Raw genomic sequence first — 6,467 nt, 5'->3', positions numbered from 1 at the left:
AAAAGATGTGGGAATAAGTTTGCAATGCGTACGTTCCACCACCACTCACCCCTTTCCTTTTTTGTTGGGATTTTATTTTATGAAGACTTTCTTTCTCCGAGTTTGGGTTTCTAGCCAATTGGAGATTGCCACCTCACCTTTCCTTATCAATCCATAATACTTTTCTAGCTAAAATATAAGACCTCCCAAGTTAGAATTGTGGAAGCTCCTTCTAAGTAGGGATGTAAACGGATCGGATTCGGCTCGGATAGTGCTATTAGTGCTATATCCGCATCCGCATCCGCATCCGATTAGCTATCGGACGGATACGGACACGGATACGGATCGGATATTTTATCCGTTTACATGTAAATATAGCTTTTCGGATAGCAATAGCCTATCCGTATCTGCATCTGTTTAACTTTCGGATGGATTCGGATAGTGCTAAACGGATACGGACACAAATTTGGAAATGGATTTCGGCTATTCATTTACACCCCTACTTCTAAGCCCTATAAAATTATAAAAAATAAAATATTTAATTGCACCTACAAAGAATAGAACCTTAGACCTCTAACAAATTGAATTAAATGTCTAAGCACTAGGTTAGGTTACTAATTGTGAATTATTTTCCAAATCAAATTATATATGTTATAAATAAAACCCTAATTCTACACCTAGGCAAGGAATAAACTCAAAATGAGGGTGTTACACTACGGCACACTACTTACCATGCATGCATGTGTGCACCTCCAGCTAGTCCAAGTTCCTACACTTCAGCTGGCCCTAATCCTACATTAGGTAAAAAGACCAAATTACCCCTAGTCCAAAATCAGGGTATTACAGTTCTCCACCCCTTAACAAAATTTCGTCCTCGAATTTACATATTTGGATCTCCCCATTATGTCGGGATATTACATAGGTACTATTGGGTTTCCTTTTACCACACTATCCACTTACTCTTTTAGTTAACAAATTTACTTAAAATTGAGTTTAGGTTTACAAAATTAGTCACAATAGTAATCTTTCACAGTTTTTTATGCAATAGAAGAATGGTGGGCTAGATATCGTTTGAGCACAGACAACCTCAAATCCACAAGGTAGAAGAAAGGGACGAAAATGTTAAATTTTATATAGATTTCAGAATGAATTTTCCAAACCCTAAAATGACCTTTTATAAAGGCAAATACAATTCAAAATTCAAAAGTGTGCCAATAATTCAAAATTCAAAAATTGCGTCCAAATTCAAATTTGAAATTCAAACTTCAAACTTCGGCGGGCCTTTTTGCCTTTGAAACGTGCTTAGATGGTCAAAAAAGGGCATACATCCTCGAGATCTTGATTTGGTATATGATTTGACCCATCTGATTTAGTACCTCCGACCACTCTGGGTGGACTTTTTCTAGTCTAACCGGCTTAAGTATTCTTCTCATATTCCCTCTACATGAGGTTTACCCTCTAACCACCATGTTCGTTGTCCTTCCCCCTCTTGCCCCACCCTTACCAATTTCTGAAGAAATCAAATTGCCTTATACAGTATCGGTGGCCAACATCTCGTTCTCACCCTGCTCAACCCTAGCCCCGAACCTTCTCTCTCTCTCTCTCGTAACTCCCAAATCACACACCCTGCAACTGGCACTGATCCTATTCCCTGTTAACCACCACCAAACTAATTGTTGCTTCCTCTCTTTATTTTGATATTCCATGAAAGTGCAGGGAAAACTAATAAACAACGACAATAAAAATATGGACGATCGAGACTCTATTCACACAGAAGTTCATAATCGATGTGAAGTTTCTTGATCTAAAGGCCGCATCATCAAACATATGGTTCCTAGCCTCTACCATCAATGTCCCTGCAACTCACCTTCGTCAGCCAAATTAGCATAGCCGCCTTGTAAACTTTATGGGTCAGCTGAGCATCGTACTATGGCAGGGCCTAGGATCCAGCAACGTTGTCTACCATCTTTGCATCGGTGACTCTGCAACCTCTACCCTGGTTCTGGTGTTTTTAAAAATTTTAATGGTGTTATGGGATTCTGAGAAAAAGGTCAGGAGCAGGGGAGTATGGGAACAAGAGCGATATGGGGAATCAAGGTCGAGTTAGGGCGGGAGTTGTAGGAAGTTGAGGTGGGGGTATATTGGTTCAGTAGTGGGGATGATTTGGAGTAGCTCGTGCAGCTTGAGGAACACTGCTACAATTCTAGCGAGCCATACCTTCCCTTGGTTTTGTTTCATTTTAGGTATTTTTAGTTTCATTCATTGGTTTGTAATAAACTCCTCACCCAAAATGCACTCACCGTTTCACTCACCGACCCATACTCCATCCATCATTATCCCATCATCTCAACACCCCTTCCATGTGCCCTCATCCCCCCACACCCTTGCTCACAACCCAGCCCATCGCAAGCCTATTAACCCACCACCAACCCCTATTCTGGTTTGCTTCTAATTGTAGAGAGGATAGGAGAAAATCAGGGAAGAGAATGGTGAGAAGGAAATGGGATTTGAAGAGAGGGGTTGTAGGTGCTAAACAAGCTCAAAAGGAAGGGAAGTGAAGGGGTGAGGTCGACAATCACTGAGTGATCGAGGGGAGGAAGAGCAAAGGGACAAAAATGTCAAAAAATATTTATGAGGGATGGAGGGTAATGCAGTCCTCAAAATAAGTTGTTGGACTCGGATCGGGAGAGTGATAGAAATAGACTCAATTAAACTGGAACCCCGATTGAGGATTTTTCAGAATCGTGCAAGCTTAGTAAAATGAGCACAACTTTCTCAATATAGGTTTTAAAAACCTGATTTTAAATCCTAATGAACAAAGACTTCCGTGGATACAACTTTGATCAAGAACATTTCTTCAGATTCTTAGTGTAGATTATCCGAAATTGTGTTACAAGTGATGATAATTGCAAGGACAAGAAAGTAACTTTGATGGAGTGAAGGGTAGAGTGACTTACTTCTCTTTTATAATGCAAATCAACTCTATTGGTGGCCTGTAACTCGTTTAGGATGTAAGTGAAGAACAAAACTCCTACTCTTTTAGGAAGGAGAGAAACTTCTTCAAAGTTTCTTGGTTGAATTCTTCAAGGTTCACACGGGAGAACTCATCCTGGCTCTAACAACATGTTCAAAGCAATTTTCATTCAAACTCAAGTCTTTGTTAAAAATAAGATAAGTGTGGCTTTTATAGGAAAATATAAAAAACCTAAAAGTTACTGCAATATCTTAGCCCTTGATTCAAATGAGGGTCAATATTTGAGATCAAAAGAAAAAAGGAAAAACCCTAAATTTTACATAGGAGAAAGCACTAACATAGGGGGCTACAACATAAGGGGGCTTCACTTTGTAGTCTTCAAGAAAATTCTAGGGAAGTGCATGTGAAGAGAATGAACCAAGAGAATACCCGGGAGAAGTGCTGCCACATCACCAAGCACTAAGGAAGGAGAAGAGATCCAAAGAAAATTCTCATAAGATGAAATCCCGTATACACAGTCAGCCCTAACACAATTTATCAAAATGGTCATAACTCATTGTAAAAAATAGAAAATCATGCACCATTGTTTATTTTGTCGGAATGTAGACTTCTAGATCTTTCCATGCATATAAGGTTCATGGTCTAATTCCTTCGGAACTGGTATAGGTATCATTGTGAAGTTGACTCATGCAATTGTTGTTGATTAATGAATGGGCTCTACTTGCATGAGACTTAAGATGGACTTCGGCCAATTTTTCTTAAAGTCTTTGATGAACAACACTCAGCACAGAGGAGGGGTGAATTGGTGCTTATAAATATTTTCCCAAACTTAGATTTTCACAGTCGAACACAATCATATGGTCATCCACCAATCACTATAAAGTAGTTTGGTCTTCCAGTAAACCACACCCACTCTGCAAGCAAGCACTTCAAAACAATTAATCAAATCATAACAAAAGCATATACGTGGTTCAAAAAAATAACCTTCATCCACGAAGCAATACCCCTTCACGGGTTTCGTGCTTTGCTCAGCACTCCACTATCCAAAAATCTTATTACACAAGTTTAATTGATTCAATATAACACAGGAACCACATGAAACAATCTCACACCTAACTGTATCAGCACTATAGGCCTTAAACAATAAACATAAGTTGAAGTGGTCGAACCAAATTTCCAATACTAAAAAATACAAGAATCTCACTCCCCAATAAGATTCAGTGACAAAACTGGAAACTTGAAGAAATAACTACCTCAAAGACGAAGTAGAACAACAACCACCATTGATGTAAGCCTTCTGATTAGTAGCAATGTGTAGCATGTCCTGGAAGCCTTTGACATAGATCCCAATGCATCGATTCGTTCAAAACACCAACCTCCTTAAGAAAATATGGAAATCACTTCATAGAGTTGTCAAACCTCATATCCAACTCCACCAGTGCGTAGAGGACGTCAAAATATGGAAGGGTAGTGTCTCTACACGAATCCCGAAAATTGACTCTTAAGTAACCCAAAGTTCGAGGCAAAGTGTAAGACAATCTGGGCCCATAGATCAAACTATAAGGATGGGCCAAATCAAAAGAAAGATCAATACTCTATCCTCCACTTTACACAGAAGCGGTGTCAGCCACGACCGTTGGATCATCATCCACATTCTAAGATTAAAATAGAGTCATTGGATTTAATTCTTGATACACCAATTAGAAGAAGCTCGTGACAATTGGAAAGCACACTACTTCAATGTACCAATTAAGCATGTGCGTAATTATGAGATGTCCATTTGGAATCTTTCATCTCAACCATTGATTGTGATTGAGATCAACAAATCAAAACAAGAAATACAAAATTAGATTTAAAAACCAATTTCAGCCACACAATTCATTGCGTTTTTGGGAAAACGACAGCTCATCAGTGAGCTGTACACGTGGCTAGAAAGGATGAACTTTATATTCTCCGACTCCTTGCCACGTAGGCTTCACATCCATATGGTTGGATATGGCTTCTGATGCTCCTAAAAATTCACTAAAAACGCAATAGAGAAAGACTTCCAAAGAGCATGGTTTTAAAACAATTAAAAAATTTTCTGAGTGTAGGAACACTCCACAATCTGTTTGACATAAAGCCCAAGAGGGTTGGGTGGCTATTGTGTAGCTGCTTAGGTAGCATGGCTGCCATGGATGCCGTGGCTGGTGCCATAGCTATTGTCATGATCGTCATTCGGCCTTGCTGGCCTAGTAGGTTGCCTAGGTGGCCATGTCACCTCACAACCCTGACACATGGCACCCTAGGTGGGGTCCACACTCACTCTTCTCAATAAAATTCAGCAAAATTAGAAAAACAAGAAAGGAGATAAACTCCAACCTAATTTTCTCTTCACACAAACACCCAGGGTGATTAGGTCATTAACTGGGATGCCACATCACCAACATGTGGGCCCCACAAGCTCTGCAACATCTAAATCCATACCAAATAGATCTCCAACCATAAAAACTCCTCCAAACATAGAAAAAAATTTCAACAATGAGCTAGTATAGGCTGCTCCTATACACCATAGGCTATGACCACCTGTTCAATCCTCCGAGTGTCTAGACCTCAATCCGAGCACAATGAAGACTCAATATAGCTTGTATATGATCTTGTACTGCAAACTAAACACAAGATGAGCATCCAAGACACAAAATACTCATTATTATGCATTCTTCTGCTGAAATAGGCCGAGATGGAGCAAACCAACATGGAGTAGAGATGTTTGAGCATATCTATGATGTTCTGCAGCTTCAACTTGACTTGAGCAAACCCAATATGCCAGACATAGTCCAACCATGAGCTCAAACCACCAGTAACCACTCTATATCAGAATTCCACCTGTCGATCCAAGCTATTACAACTACAATCCAAATCATGTTTTCTATGAACTGTTCACAAAGCCTTCAGAGCTCTGAGAGCAAAGTTGTTAAACCTCAAATAAAATGATTATGAAATTATAAACATGTTCAAACAATTAAACAAGATGGCATACCAAAAAAAAAAAAGAAAAGATGGCATACCCTCACACACTCATGCAATAGGAAAATTTGCTACGCAAACATGAAAAATAAGCAATAAATAAACTAGATAACTATTGTGTGCTATCAAGGCATACCTCAAGGAGTCATGTTATCCTAGGCATGATTATCAAGAGTTGAAAAACTATGTCCAACTGTGGATTGCCTTCATATATCCAACTGACAAGCAAGATGGAGGCAGACAAACATGCTTTCTGTCCCCATAAGGTATCTTCAAAAACTAACTATTACTCTTAAGAATACGGTTGTGTTTTTAAAAGGTGATTGCTTACTTTTCATGAACAGCAATCTACCAAAAAAAAAAAACTTTTCATGAACAGCAAAATTATATTAATTTTTGTAAAAAAATTGTTTTCACTACTCTGTGAACAGTACCGTACAGTGAACACTATTTGATTAATGAAAATCTGTGAATGTGTTGTGTACTACTTATTGAACATGACACTATA

This window comes from Telopea speciosissima, chromosome 1, assembly GCF_018873765.1.
Source record: "Telopea speciosissima isolate NSW1024214 ecotype Mountain lineage chromosome 1, Tspe_v1, whole genome shotgun sequence".
NCBI lineage: Eukaryota > Viridiplantae > Streptophyta > Magnoliopsida > Proteales > Proteaceae > Telopea > Telopea speciosissima.
Note: the sequence above shows the minus strand (reverse complement) of the source record.